Below are 15,011 nucleotides of genomic sequence, written 5' to 3' on the forward strand. Positions count from 1 at the left end.
TTAATTCGGTTTTCAAAGCTAATAAACATGTGGAAATGTGAGCAGCATTTTGAATTAGTTAGGGAGCGTAAACAAAGTACAACCCTTTTTTACATTCATATTTCAATAGCTCCTTGGTCATGTGACCTACTGACTTCAAACAAGGTTCAGAATGTCCACTGACTACCCTTCTATATTGCACACTCTTTAGTGTGTCCATTTTCATCTCACAAGATTTTACATTAATTTTTCAAAATGTAAAGTTTCAATAGCTCCTTGGTCATGTGACCTAGTAACTTCAAACAAGGTTCAGAATGTTCACTCAGTGGGCCTACAAATTGGACACCCTTTAGTTTGTCCATTTTCATCTCATATGATTTTACATTAATTTTTCTAAATGTAGAATTTCAATAGCTCCTTGTTCATGTGACCTGGTGACTTCAAACAAGGTTCAGAATGTCCACACCGTGGGCCTACACATTGCACACCCTTTAGTTTGTCCATTTTCAACTCACATGGTTTTACATGCATTTTTCAAAATGTAAAATTTCAATAGCTCCTTGGTCATGTGACCTGGTGACTTCAAACAAGGTTCAGAATGTCCACACCGTGGGCCTACACATTGCACACCCTTTAGTTTGTCCATTTTCAACTCACATGGTTTTACATGCATTTTTCAAAATGTAAAATTTCAATAGCTCCTTGGTCATGTGACCTGGTGACTTCAAACAAGGTTCAGAATGTCCACACCGTGGGCCTACACATTGCACACCCTTTAGTTTGTCCATTTTCATCTCACATGGTTTTACATGCATTTTTCAAAATGTAAAATTTCAATAGCTCCTTGGTCATGTGACCTAGTGACTTCAAACAAGGTTCAGAATGTCCACTCAGTGGCCCTACACATTGCACACCCTTTAGTTTGTCCATTTACATCTCACATGGTTTTACATGCATTTTTAAAAAATAAAAAATTTCAATAGCTCCTTGGTCATGTGACCTAGTGACCTCAAACAAGGTTCAGAATGTCCACTGACTATACCTTCAAATCGCACACTCTGATGTTTGTCTACTTTCATCTCATGCTATTAGACTTAAATCTGTAAGCTTTGCAGGCCTTCATTTTACATGGGTGTTAAAAAAAACATTTTTTTAAGTCAACAAATGTTCCATCCTCGCAATAACTATCTTTCACATGGACACTGAAAGATCCGCAAATGGCTGTATGTGGAATGGATCAAGGACAGGAGAGGTGTTCAAATAGAGGTGCTTAAAGGAAAGCGCACAGGTCGGCCTCATGAAAAACAATGTTTCATATGCTCTTTTTAATCACAGTAATAGGCAGTGATTTGTCAGTCACAGTGAGCTTGATAACGTGAAAGAATCCTTTTCATAGCATCATTTTCATATACTGTACATTAAGACAAATCCTTCTACGTTGAGTATTAGAACGCAGTTTACATAACCTGATAATGACTTGATATTTGAGTGCATTCACAACAAGCCACCTGCAGACAACTTACAAAATGCAATACTGCATCTGAGGGTTCGTTTTTATGATGAAAATAGTTATTTGATGCATGGCCTACTATTTCTAACTGGGAAAATACATTCCTACGTCTTTCGTGAGTAAAATCCTTTTTCCAAAATTGATTTAGGTACATTTTTGTGAAGAGGTATGGGGGTTGTGATATGGGTCATTTAATAGTAAAATAATTTAAGGGATCAATACATTTCTATATTGCTTCCCCAGTATCTGCATGAACCATCAGGCCAAGTGTTTTTGGTTGACGCTGTTGGACAGAAAGAGAAGGAGGAATCAGAACATGCTGCATTCAAATTCAGGTCTTAGTTATTCCATTGTACTGGATCTAAAACATATTAGCAATTCACATACATTCATAAGTGTAATACATTTTTATGACATATTGTGGAAAAACTCTCTTGGCTGCTGGCTCTGTCACTTTCAGACATGCGCAGAGCAGACTTGAACCACAGGGGTTCTGTGTAAAGAGAGAGTAATCCAAAAGGCACAGACACACCCCTTGACTTTCAATTTGTACCGTTGACCTGTATGTATTCTCTCCTGATTGGCTCTGTGGTGCACAGTCTGGCAGTCTGACTAAAGTGCCAGAGGTTTGAGGAGAGACATCCTCCTTTGTATTTATGGGAACAAATATTTCCTAACACTTTGGATGCTATTCTTGAATAGTTAGAAGACAAAATGCATCAATGCAAAAAAATATATATTACTAATTACTGTCCATAAGTAACCTCAACCTTGTGGGTGTTTGGGCCAATAAAGTGCCAACTCAATTCTACCACTGACTAGTCTCTCATGCCCCTATGGACGGGGACACAGGGCAATAGCTTTTAATCTAAACCAGACCTTTTTTACTGGAGTACACTAACCCCTAATTGGGGCTCTTTTCTTGACACATAGTAGCAGTTTACCAGATAAGAAGTCAAGAAGATCAAAAAGTAGATTGTTGTAAGGGTGTATTACATCCTGTGCTGGCCCCATTGTCATATCCATTCTGGATTCTGAGTGGTAAAGTCATAGCTGAAAAATGAAATAAGAAATAAGTCTCTCACTGTTGCCGCTTGTTACAGACCCCCCTCAGCCCCCAGCTGTGCCCTGGACACCATATGTGAATTAATTGCCCCCCATTTATCTTCAGAGTTTGTACTGTTAGGTGACCTAAACTGGGATATGCTTAATACCCCGGACGTCCTATAACCTAAGCTAGATGCCCTCAATCTCACCCAAATTATCATGGAACCTACCAGGTACAACCCCAAATCTGTAAACTCGGGCACCCTCGTAGATATCATCCTGACCAACCTGTCCTCTAAATACACCTCTGCTGTCTTCAACCAGGATCTCAGCGATCACTGCCTCATTGCCTGCGTCCGTAATGGGTCCACGGTCAAACAACATTTACATTACATTTACATTTAAGTCATTTAGCAGACGCTCTTATCCAGAGCGACTTACAAATTGGAAAGTTCATACATATTCATCCTGGTCCCCCCGTGGGGAATGAACCCACAACCCTGGCGTTGCAAGCGCCATGCTCTACCAACTGAGCCACACGGGACCAACAACCACCCCTCATCACAGTCAAACGCTCCCTAAAACACTTCAGCGAGCAGGCCTTTCTAATCGACCTGGCCCGGGTTTCCTGGAAAGATATTGACCTCATCCAGTCAGTAGAGGATGCCTGGTTATTCTTTAAAAGTGCTTTCCTCACCATCCTAAATAAGCATGCCTCATTCAAAAAAGTAGAACCAGGAACAGATATAGCCCTTGTTTCACTCCATACCTAACTGCCCTTGACCAGCACAAAAACATCCTGTGGCGTACTGCATTAGCATCGAATAGGCCCGCGATATGCAACTTTTCAAGTTTGTGGCATTTGTGGCCTGCTGGAGGTCATTTTGCAGGGCTCTGGCAGTGCACCTCCTTGCACAAAGGCGGAGGTAGCGGTCCTGCTGCTGGGTTGTTGCCCTCCTACGGCCTCCTCCACGTCTCCTGATGTACTGGCCTGTCTCCTGGTACCGCCCCCATGCTCTGGACACTACGCTGACAGACACAGCAACTTTTTGCACAGCTCGCATTGATGTGCCATCTGGATGAACTGCACTACCTGAGCACTTGTGTGGGTTGTAGACTCCGTCTCATGCTACACTAGAGTGAAAGCAGCCAGCATTCAAAAGTGACAAAAACATCAGCCAGGAAGCATAGGAACTGAGAAGTGGTCTGTGGTCACCACCTGCAGAACCATTCCTTTATTGGGGGTGTTTGCTAATTGCCTATAATTTCACCTTTTGCTATTCCATTTGCACAACAGCATGTGAAATGTATTGTCATCAGTGTTGCTTCCTAAGTGGACAGTTTGATTTCACGAAGTGTGATTGACTTGGAGTTACATTGTGTTGTTTAGTGTTCCCTTTATTTTTTTGAGCAGTGTATTATAAAAAGAAGCGAACTGGATGGAATATGGGGAAAAATTTACCAAATTCTTTTTCAATCTTCAATATAAAATGCTACAAAAAATGTATTGAACCGATATTTTGAAAGAGGAAGTAAAGTACTTTAAGAATATGTTTTCGTTTCAGTCTCCTTCATCTCACTAACGAAGTAATTGTATGGATTTTTTTCCTAATAATAATGTAAATTAACATCTGTACAGAAAGACTCATGTGAAGGCAAATTACAGACGAGGAATTCTTGATGCAATTAAAGCTTTAAGGCTGGGAAAACTCCAGGGCTGGATGGCATACCAGTGAAGTATCAACAACTTTTTTTGATATACTCAGAGGACCATTATTAGCATGTTTTAACACTCCTATATAAATGGTAGATTATCGCACTGCAACAAGAAGGTCTGATTCATTATTTACCTGAACAGGACCCAAGTGGTATATATAAAGATCCAGTCCATTTAAAAAATTGGAGGCCTCTTACACTTCAGTGTTGTGATGCAAAAAATCCTAGCAAAATGCTTGGCGCATAGAATTAAAAAAGTATTGTCAGATATTATTCATCCTAATCAGACAGTTTTTTTTACATGGACGATACATTGGAGATATTATAAGACAAGTACTGGAAACAATAGAATACTATGAAATATCGGGGACACCAGGCCTGGTTTTCATAGCTGATTTTGAAAAGGCTTTTGATAAAGTACAACTGGAGTTTATATATAAATTCCTAGAATATTTCAATTTTGGGGAATCTCTTATACAATGGGTAAAAGTTATGTATGGTGGACCCTAGGTGTAAAATAGTAAATAATGGCTACATCTCAGAAAGTTTTAAACTATCTAGAGGAGTAAAACAAGGTTGTCCACTATCGGCATATCTATTTATTATTGCCATCGAAATGTTAGCTGTTAAAATTAGATCCAACAATAATATTAAGGGATTAGACATCTGTGGCTTTAAAACTAAGGTGTCATTGTACGCTGATGATTCATGTTTTCTTTTAAAACCTCAATTAGAATCTCTCCACGACCTCATAGAGGATCTAGATACTTTTGCAATCCTCTTCGGATTAAAAACAAATTATGATAAATGTACCATATTACGTATTGGATCACTAAAGAAATGCAAATTTTACATTACCGTGTAGTTTACCAATTAAATGGTCTGACGGAGATGTGGACATACTCGGTATATAAATCCCAATAGAAAGAAATGATCTCACTCCAATAGATTTTTATAGAAAGTTAGCAAAAATAGATAAGATCTTGCCACCATGGAAAGGAAAATACCTGTCTATTTGTGGAAAAATCACCCTGATTAACTCTTTAGTCATATCACAGTTGACCTATATGCTTATGGTTTTGCCTACACCTAGTGACCTGCTTATTAAATTATATGAACAAAAAATATTCAATTTTATTTGGAATGGCAAGCCAGACCAAATTAAATATTAAAGCATTAGACCTCTCACTAAAGGCATCAGTCATACAACAGTTATACTTAAATCCAAACGGGTTCTCTAGTTAATTGGTAGGAATGTCTCATCCTGTAACGTCTGGAGAGTGATGGGTGTGGAGTCAGACGCAGAGAGCAGAAGGTAAACGGGAAAAACGCTTTTAATGTCCTTTCGTCAAGTAACCAGTTTACAAACACGGGTGAAGGCCAAAACACAGGTGCAACAAACCCAAAACCATAGTTACTAAAAATACCGGACCGCGAAAACCCAACAGAACACAAACACCACATACGTCAAATAACAACAAGCCCGCACCAGCGGGCTAAACAAACTTAAATAGCACCCATCCCAAAACCCCAACAAGGAACAGGTGAAAACAATTAGACAAAAACAAACGAAAAGGAAAAAGGGATCGGTGGCAGCTAGTAGACCGGCGACGACGACCGCCGAGCGCCACCCGAACAGGAAGGGGAGCCACCTTCGGTGGTATTCGTGACAGTACCCCCCCCCCTGACGCGCGGCTCCCGCAGCGCGCCGACACCGGCCTCGGGGACGACCCGGGGGGCAAGGCGCAGGGCGATCCGGATGGAGGCGATGAAACTCCCTTAGCATAGTGGGATCCAATATATCCCCCACCGGGACCCAGCACCTCTCCTCCGGCCCGTACCCCTCCCAATCCACGAGGTACTGCAGGCCCCTCACCCGGCGTCACGAGTCCAGAATGGCCCGTATTGTGTACGCCGGGGACCCCTCGATGTCCAGAGGTGGCGGAGGGACCTCCGGAACCTCACCTTCCTGCATGGGACCAGCTACCACCGGCTTGAGGAGAGACACATGAAACGAGGGGTTAATACGATAATACGAAGGGAGTAACAATCGACAACACACCTCGTTTATTCTCCTCAGGACTTTAAATGGCCCTACACACTGCGGACCCAGCTTCCAGCAGGGCAGGCGGAGGGGCAGGTTTCGGGTCGAGAGCCAGACCCTGTCCCCCGGTGAAAAGACGGGGGCCTCACTGCGGTGATGGTCAGCGCTCCTCTTCTGCCGTCCACTCGCCTGACGCAATGACTCCTAGATGGCTTTCCAGGTCTCCTTAGAGCGCTGCACCCACTCCTCCACTGCAGGAGCCTCAGTCTGGCTCTGATGCCATGGTGCCAGAACCGGCTGGTACCCTAACACACACTCAAATGGTGACATGTTAGTAGAGGAGTGGCTTAGTGAGTTCTGGGCCATTTCAGCCCAGGGGATGTATCTCGACCACTCCCCTGGCCGGTCCTGGCAATACGACCTCAGAAACCTACCCACCTCCTGGTTCACTCTTTCCACCTGCCCATTACTCTCCGGGTGATACCCCGAGGTCAGGCTGACCGAGACCCCCAGACGCTCCATAAACGCCTTCCATACTCGTGACGTAAACTGGGGACCCCGATCAGAAACGATATCCTCGGGCACCCCGTAGTGCCGGAAGACATGGGTGAACAGTGCCTCCGCAGTCTGTAGGGCCGTAGGGAGACCGGGCAAAGGGATAAGACGGCAGGACTTCGAGAACCGATCCACAACGACCAGGATCGCCGTATTCCCCTGAGACAGGGGAAGATCCGTAAGAAAATCCACCGATAGATGGGACCACGGCCGTTGTGGAACGGGGAGGGGTTGTAATTTCCCCCGTGGCAAGTGCCTAGGAGCCTTACACTGGGCGCACACCGAACAGGAGGAGACATAGAAGCGCACGTCTCTCAACAAGGTAGGCCACCAGTACTTCCCTCTAAGACCTCGCACCGTCCTCGAAATACCCGGGTGACCTGACGAGGGTAGACTATGAGCCCACCGAATCAATTGATCACGTGCCGCTCGGCACATACCTACGACCCTCCGGGCACTGTGGTGGCACAGGTTCCTCCCGTAGTGCCCGCTCGATGTCCTCGTCCACCTCCCATACTACCGGTGCTACCAGCTTGGCAGCCGGAATGATGGGAGTAGGATCGATGGACCGGTCATCAGTGTCATATAGGCGGGACAGCGCGTCGGCCTTAGCATTGAGGGAACCTGGTTGATACGAGATTGTAAAACGAAATCGGGTGAAATACATGGCCCACCTTGCCTGACGAGGATTCAGTCTCCTAGCTGATCGGATATACTCCAGGTTACGGTGGTCAGTCCAAATGAGGAAAGGGTGCTTAGCCCCCTCAAGCCAGTGTCTCCACACCTACAGGGCCTTAACCATGGCCAACAGCTCCCTATCCCCCACATCATAATTCCGCTCCGCTGGCCCGAGCTTCTTTGAAAAAAAAGCACAGGGGCGGAGCTTCGGTGGCGTACCCGAGCGCTGTGAGAGCACCGCTCCAACCCCAGCCTCGGATGCGTCCACCTCTACGATAAATGCCAAGGAAGGGTCCGGATGCGCCAACACTGGCGCTTCGTTGAACAGCGCCTTCAAACGACGGAAAGCTCCGTCCGCCTCTGCTGACCACTGCAAACGCACCGGCCCCCCCCCTTCAGCAGTGAGGTAATAGGAGCCGCTACCTGGCCAAAGCCTCCGGTAGTAATTGGCAAACCCTAAAAACCGCTGCACCTCCTTTACCATGGTCGGAGTCGGCCAATTACGCACGGCCTTAACGCGGTCACCCTTCATTACCACCCCCGAGGTGGAAATGCGATAACCCAGGAAGGAAATGGCTCGTTTGGAAAACTCACATTTCTCCGCCTTCACGTACAGGTCATGCTCCAGCAATCGCCCAAGAACCTTGCGTACCAGAGACACATGCACGGCGCGTGTAGCGGAGTAAATCAAGATGTCGTCAATATACACCACTACACCCTGTCCGTGCAGGTCTCTGAGAATCTCATCAACAAAGGATTGAAAGATGGCTGGAGCATTCTTTAACCCGTACGGCATGACGAGGTACTCATAATGGCCAGATGTGGTACTAAATGCGGTTTTCCACTCATCTCCCTCCCGAATACGCACCAGATTATACGCGCTCCTGAGGTCCAGTTTCGTGAAGAATCGCGCCCTGTGAAATGATTCCACCGCCGTAGCGATGAGAGGTAGTGGATAACTGAAACCCACAGTGATGGAATTTAGACCTCGATAATCAATACACGGACGTAAACCCCCATCCTTTTTCTTCACGAAAAAGAAACTCGAGGAGACGGGTGACATGGAGGGCTGAATGTACCCCTGTCCCAGGGCTTCCGTGACATATGTCTCCATAGCCAACGTCTCCTCCTGGGACAAAGGATACACATGACTCCTGGGGAGTGCAGCGTTTACCTGGAGGTTTATCACGCAATCCCCCTGTCGATGAGGTGGTAATAGGGTCGCCTTCTTTTTACTGAAGGCGATAGCCAAATCGGCATACTCAGCAGGAATGCGCACGGTGGAAACCTGGTCTGGACTCTCCACCGTTGTCGCACCGATGGAAACTCCTAAACACCTGCCTGAACACTCATCAGACCACTCCTGGAGAGCTTCCTGTTTCCACAAAATCCTAGGATTGTGAATAGCCAGCCAATCCGCTCCTTATGATTCCCCTGCGTAATCATCTCCAGAGGAATCGTGGCCTCCCTGACCAGCCCTGACCCTAATGGTCGACTATCTAAGGAGTGCACGGGGAAGGGGGGGGTCTACCTTAACTAATGGAATCCTCAACCTCTGAGCGAGTCCGCGATCTATAAAACTCCCCGCTGCGCCTGAATCGACTAGCGCCTTATGCTGGAGAGAGGGGAAAAATTTTAGAAAACAAATTAACAAAAACATGTGACCAACAGGAAGCTCTGGGAGAGTGTGGTGCTGACTCACCTGGGGTGACCGAGGAGTGTTCTGCCTGCCCTCTCGACTCCCAGATGGACTCCTGCAGCACCGACCGGAAGTGTGCCCTCTCCGGCCACAATGGGTACAGGAGGACCCTCCTCCTCCGGTCTCCCTAGATGCAGCACCCCCTAGCTCCATCGGGATAGGAGCGGGAGGGCCAGGAGGTGGAACTGACAGGACCCTTTCAGAACGTCCGCGATCAGCCAGCAGATGGTCTAGCCGGATGGACATGTCGATCAGCTCATCCAAGCTGAGCGTAGTGTCCCGACAAGCCAGCTCCCTGCGGACGTCCTCTCTTAGGCTACACCTGTAATGGTCTATCAGGGCCCTGTCGTTCCACCCCGCTCCAGCGGCTAAAGTCCGGAATTCCAGCGCGAAGTCCTGCGCGCTCCTCATCCCCTGCCGGAGATGGAACAACCTCTCACCCGCCGCTCGGCCCTCCGGAGGATGATTGAACACTGCCCGGAAACGGCGGGTGAACTCCGGGTAGTGGCCCTTCGCTGAGTTGGGCCCGTTCCAGACGGCATTGGCCCACTCCAGGGCTCTACCCGTCAGGCAGGAGACGAGGACACTCACGCTCTCCTCGTCCGAGGGAGCCGGCCGAATGGTGGCCAGGTAGAGCTCTAGTTGTAACAGGAATCCCTGGCACCCCGCCGCCGCTCCATCGTACTCCCTCGGAGGCGTGATACGCAGAGCGCTGGCACCGGATCCCGCTGGAGGAGATGGTAGAGTTGCTGGTGGGAGGGCAGGTGGGGTAGTAGGGAGACCACTCCTCTCCCAACGGACGTATGATGAAGGACTCTCTCCTCCATCGTGGGGAGAGGGGTGGTCGCTGCTCCTGCTGACTCCATATCGTGGTGCGGGCTTCTGTAACGTCTGGAGAGTGAAGGGTGTGGAGTCAGACGCAGAGAGCAGAAGGTAAACGGGAAAAACGCTTTTAATGTCCTTTCGTCAAGTAACCAGTTTACAAACACGGGTGAAGCCCAAAACACAGGTGCAACAAACCCAAAACCATAGTTACTAAAAATACCGGACCGCGAAAACCCAACAGAACACAAACACCACATACGTCAAATAACAACAAGCCCGCACAAACACCATCGGGCTAAACAAACTTAAATAACACCCATCCCAAAACCCCAACAAGGAACAGGTGAAAACAATTAGACAAAAACAAACGAAAAGGAAAAAGGGATCGGTGGCAGCTAGTAGACCGGCGACGACGACTGCCGAGCGCCACCCGAACAGGAAGGGGAGCCACCTTCGGTGGTATTCGTGACACATCCTATGTTCAAGAATGGCCTTTTTCCCTTTATCCAGATTACACCTGCTCACTTTCGGTTGTTTGAAAAGGAAATATTCTCCAAAATATCGTTATTTTTAAACAAGCCTTAGAAAGTTGGTTGCAATTTCAGTTTAATCCACCCGAAAAGACAGAAAAATAATACAACAAATAGTGTGGTTAAACTCCAATATACTAATTGATAAAAAAAATGTTTTTTTTCGAATACATTTTTAAAAATTGGATAATTTTAGTGAATGATATCATAAATAGGACTGGTGGAGTTGTCACACATGCAGCTAACACAGACATATGGAAATGTCTGCTCTACCCAAAATTACAACCAACTAATTGCAGCATTACCACAAAAATGGAAGAGGCAAGTAGACGGGGAAAAAAGTAGGGAACTTGTATGTCGGCCCTGCACTAAAGAACATAAATGGTTAAAGAAAAGTGTGATAAATGAAAACATATACCAATTTCATTTAATGACCAAAAAACTGACAGCTGTGCCATATACATTGCAAAATAGTTGGGAAGAGATTTTTGATGTACCCATTCCATGGCACATTGTTTATGAATTGATACGCAAAACAACGCCATATTATACATTTCGAATTTTTCCATTTAAATTACTATACAAAATTATTGCAACCAATAGAAGGTTATATATGGGGGATACAATCTTCCCAGCTCTGTAGATTTTGCTTTGAGAAGGCAGAGTCATTAGATAATTCATTTTGGTATTGTCCATATGTAGCTCGTTTTTGGTCACAAGTCCAGGAATGGCTGAAGAATTGCAACATTTGCCTAGAAATAATAATAATAGCAATACTGGGTGATTTGAAAATCCATAGTCAATCAATCAATAATATAATAATTATTTTAGCAAAAATGTTTATTTTTTATTTAAAATCTGTAGAAGCTATGAGAATAGAAAGGTTCAGTACTTTTGTGAAGCATCACAGCACAGTTCAAAAATACATGGCAAATAGAAATCCAAAATGGGAGGGGTTGAATGGAGCTGAAGGGTGGGACTAATAACAAGATAACCAATGTAAAACATATGGGGTCTGTAAAATGTATATAGGTTCAGAAATTTAGTGAATAGCATAGTTACAAATAGAAATCAAACTGGATGGACATCAGAAATAGAGGAAGGACTAAAAACAAACAAAATATAACTATTGTAAAATAGATTATGTCTATAAAATGTGTATATAAGATGTATAAACTGAAGGTAGAAGCCTAAGTGTTATTGCTTATTAGTTTATTCCAATTGGGGGAAGGGTGGTAGGGTTTGCGGGGAATAATAAAGGTATATTCTAAAAAAAGTATGTATATCTATATAGGTATGTGTATGTATATACAGTGGGGAGAACAAGTATTTGATACACTGCCGATTTTGCAGGTTTTCCTACTTACAAAGCATGTAGAGGTCTGTAATTTTTATCATAGGTACACTTCAACTGTGAGAGGCGGAATCTTAAACAAAAATCCAGAAAATCACATTGTATGATTTTTAAGTAATTAATTTGCATTTTATCATTGGCAATTTTCAGACGGGCCTGGACATGCGCTGGCTTGAGCAGGGGGACCTTGCGTGCACTGCAGGTATTTTAATCCATGACGGCGTAGTGTGTTACTAATGGTTTACTTTGAGACTGTGGTCCCAGCTTTCTTTCAGTCATTGACCAGGTCCTGCCGTGTAGTTCTGGGCTAATCCTCACCTTCTCATGATCATTGATGCCCACGAGGTGAGATCTTGCATGGAGCCCCAACCGAGGGTGATTGACCGTCATCTTGAACTTCTTCCATTTTCTAATAATTGCGCCAACAGTTGTTGCCTCTCACCAAGCTGCTTGCCTATTGTCCTGTAGCCCATCCCAGCCTTGTGCAGGTCTACAATTTTATCCCTGATGTTCTTACACAGCTCTCTGGTCTTGGCCATTGTGGAGGGTTGGAGTCTGTTTGATTGAGTGTGTGGACAGGTGTCTTTTTTACAGGTAACGAGTTCAAACAGGTGTGAGTTAATACAGGTAATGAGTGGAGAACAGGAGGGCTTGCTCAAAGAAAAACTAACAGGTCTGTGAGAGCCGGAATTCTTACTGGTTGGTAGGGTGATCAAATACTTATGTCATGCAATAATAAATGCAAATTAATTACTTAAAAATCATACAATGTGATTTTCTGGATTTTGTTTTTAGATTCCGTCTCTCACAGTTGAAGTGTACCTATGATAAAAAATTACAGACCTCTCCATGTTTTGTAAGTAGGAAAACCTGCAAAATTGGCAGTGTATCAAATACTTGTTCTCCCCACGTTGTGGTATATGTATGCATATGTGTATGTATATGGATATTTTACCCAAAAAAGATATGGGGGATTGGAAATGATGCAGACAATTACATTGATGGAAGAAACATCTATCTGCAATATTAAGCTGATCCACGCCTAGAAAAAAAAATATAGTCGTTTTTTGGGGAATCTGTACTTTACTATTTATATTTTTACAAACTTTTACTTTACTTCACTATTCCTAAAGACAATAATGTACTTTTTACTCCATACATTTTCCCTGACACCCAAAAGTACTTGTTACATTTTGAATGCTTAGCAGGACAGGAAAATGGTCCAATTCCCACAACTTATCAAGAGAACATCCCTGTCCTCCTTACTGCCTCTGATCTGGCGGACTCACTAAACTTGGTTCGTTTGTAAATGTGTCTGAGTGGTTGGCAGTAAGTAGGTGAGGGAGTGGAGATAAACCGGGGAGGGAAAGAGGGGAAGGGGAGGAGGAAGCGAAAAGGGGGGGGAGAAAGGGAGTGGAGGAGGGAGGGAGGGTGGGGGGAAGGGAAGTGGGAGCGAGGAGGGAGGAAGGGAGGGAGGAGGGAGGAGGGGGAGAGAGGAAAAGGGATAGTAGGGGGTCGGGAGATGGGGGGGGGGAGTCGGAGTGGAGGAGGCGGAAAGAGGGGGGGAAGGGGGGAGTGTTGTAGAGAGGAAAGGGGAAGGGAGGCGGGAAGGGGAGGGGGGGATGGAGAGCAGGGAGGGGGGGGGGAGGGAAGAGAAAAGAGGAATAGGTGGAGTGGTGGAAAGGAGGGAGATAGGAGAGAAGGAGAGGGGGAAGGGGGAAAGAGGCGGGAGGGAGGTCGGGTGGAGAGAGGAGGGAGGGAGGAAAAGGGGTGAGGGGAGGAGGAGGGAGGAGGTGAGGGAAGGGGACGAAGGGGAGGGAGGGGGGGAGAAGGGGAGCGGGAGGGGAGGGGGGGAGGTAGAAAAGGGGGATGGGGTGAGGGTGAGAAGAGAAAAAGGGAGGGGAGGAGTAGGGGGGTGGGGAGGGGGGAAAGGGAGAGGGAGAACGGAAGGGGGCGGAGGAGGAGTATAAAGGGAGGAGTAGGGGGAGGAAGAGGAGGGGCGGAAGAGGAGGTGGAGGGAGGTGGGTGAGGAGGAAAAGGGGAGGGAGGAAAGGGAGGAGGAGGAGAAGGAGGTGGGGGGAGGGGGGAGGGAGGAGGAGATGGAAAGGGGCGGGACCGCCAACAAGGGAGAGCCACCACACCAGGGGAAGGGAGGGTGTTTGGGGGGGAGGGAAGGACCGCGCACGAGAGGGGGAGAGCCCGGGAAGAGAGCCGCGCGGAAGGGAAGCCAGGAGGGAGGGAGGACAAGCCAAAAGCCAGCGCGCGGAGGGGGGGGGGGGAGGGGTAGAGTTGACCGGCCCGAGCGAGGGGGTAGAGGAGGCAGGGCCACGGGGGTGGCTCAGGGAGGGAAAGGGGGAAGAGGGGGGCAAGGGGGGAGGAGTGGGGAAGTGAGGGGGGGACGGGAGTGAGAAGGGGGGGGGGGGGATGAGGAGGGCCACAGCCGCGCAACAGGGGCCGAATGGGGAAGACACCCGTCGCAGGCACCACGGTGGGGGAGGTGGCGGGATGAGGGGGGAGACGGAAGGGGGGAAGAGAAGGGGATGACAAATGGTATGGGGGGGGGACAGGAGGGGGCGCGGGGGAAGGGCCAGAGTGACCACGGACAGAAGGGTGGAACTCTGGGGGGGGAGGGGGGGGGGGGGGGGATGGGAGGAGGAGAACGGCCGGGCGCCGGAGGGGGAAGGAGAGGAGGCGAAGGGGGGGAGGAAAAGGGGGGGGAAGGAGGGGAAAAGGTGGAAGGGATAGGGAGAGAGGGGAGGAGGTAGGTAAAAGGGGGGGGAGGGGGGAATGAAGAGGGGGGAGGAGGGGTGGGGAGAGGGGGGGAAAGTGGGGAGGAGGGAAGGGGGGGGAGGAGAGGGGGAGGGTGGGGAGGGGGGAGGAAGGAGGGGGAGAAGTTGTGCTCCTGGCTATCTTTATAATTAAAAAAGCAAAAAAATGGTGTCATCTGGTTTTTTGCTTATATACGGATTTGAATATGATTTGTCCCTTTCATTTGATACTTAAGTAACAGTTGAAGTGGGAACGTTTACATACACCTTAAGCCAAATACATTTAAACTCAGTTTTTCACAATTC

Source organism: Salvelinus sp. IW2-2015, linkage group LG4q.1:29 (genome assembly GCF_002910315.2).
Source record: "Salvelinus sp. IW2-2015 linkage group LG4q.1:29, ASM291031v2, whole genome shotgun sequence".
NCBI lineage: Eukaryota > Metazoa > Chordata > Actinopteri > Salmoniformes > Salmonidae > Salvelinus > Salvelinus sp. IW2-2015.